Raw genomic sequence first — 1,358 nt, forward strand, 5'->3', positions numbered from 1 at the left:
GAAAACATTGGTGAATGCCACAAATTCTCCTAAATCACTCGTACGCACAACTTAAGAACAAATCTGTGCGTACGAACGGTTCTTGCATGAGGCCCAATGAGCGTGGTGTTAAAGCTGAAAAACGTTTCCTCAGAATATGTCTGCACTCTAAACTCTTCCTACTGTTTTGTAACGACTCAATAAAGCCAACATGAGCTTTATTTAATTTCTCAACAGAAAATGGAGGCTGGACACATTTTTATGGACTCATTCTCTTCACTGGTGCTGAAAATGTTACTGACATTAAAAAGCAGATTGAAAAAAAATCATACAAAGAAAACTAAAGGAGGAGTTACTTGCATTTAATTATTTCAGCAATTTACACTTTGACTAAAGCTTGGAACTCAGAAGGGGTGGGCATTGCCCCTCGTGTCCCCCCACATGATGGCACCCCTGGTTCCTGCCTCGGTCCGAACATGAAGCCGGTGGTTGACACTAGAGCACAGATAACCTCTTTATTGACAAAAAAAATGCCTGATTTTACCTGGCTGACGTTTCTGTGGGACTCACCTGATGTGGAGGCTTTAAAAAAAATCCGCTCCACGTTCGATGTGGTCAGAAGTTTGTCTCTAGTCCCGCGTCGTCCCGAGTCTTTAACTAGGAGTCGAACTTCTTACATCTGACGTGTCACAAAACATAAGAATAAACTGAATCGTTACTGAAAGTATTTTCTATTTTAGTTTACATTAACCAAGACAACAAACAAACCTTAAAGTCATCTAATCCGACAATCGAATCATTTTGGTCCAACCATATAAATGACGTCAAGCGTGATTTCGTTCAGTAATGCCAAATCTCGCGAGATTTGTTCTCGCTCGACGCGTGTGGCGAAATTACAGGATCCTGCAGCTCAAAACTTTACCTCAGTAAAAATCATGAGGTTTTAGGCCTTGTGTTTGCTAAAGTTTGTAACTGCAGAGGTCATTTTAAATCTGGCTTATTAAAAGTTTTATAATTGACATCTTTAAAATATGTACATCTGCAACTCAAACTACAAATACTTAGCTACATTACTGAAGTAGAAATTGTGGGTGGATTATACACTTTACAGCAGTGGTTCCCAAACTTTTTTATCTTCTGACCCACAAAATATTCATGGCAAAAACTTGTGACCCCAAATATTACTGGTCTGAGTACATGAACTTTGTTAATAACCCTAAAAACACAGGCTTTTTTACAATCTAAACAGCTTATACACAAATATAAATACTTAAACTTTTTTGTGTTGTTGTAATAGTTATAGGGGAAATATTACATCAGCAACTATTTTATTAGCCTTTAAATTGATTTCTGGAGATTATCCAAGGTGCTTCATGACC

Source organism: Austrofundulus limnaeus, unplaced genomic scaffold (assembly GCF_001266775.1).
Source record: "Austrofundulus limnaeus strain Quisiro unplaced genomic scaffold, Austrofundulus_limnaeus-1.0 Scaffold109, whole genome shotgun sequence".
Lineage (NCBI taxonomy): Eukaryota > Metazoa > Chordata > Actinopteri > Cyprinodontiformes > Rivulidae > Austrofundulus > Austrofundulus limnaeus.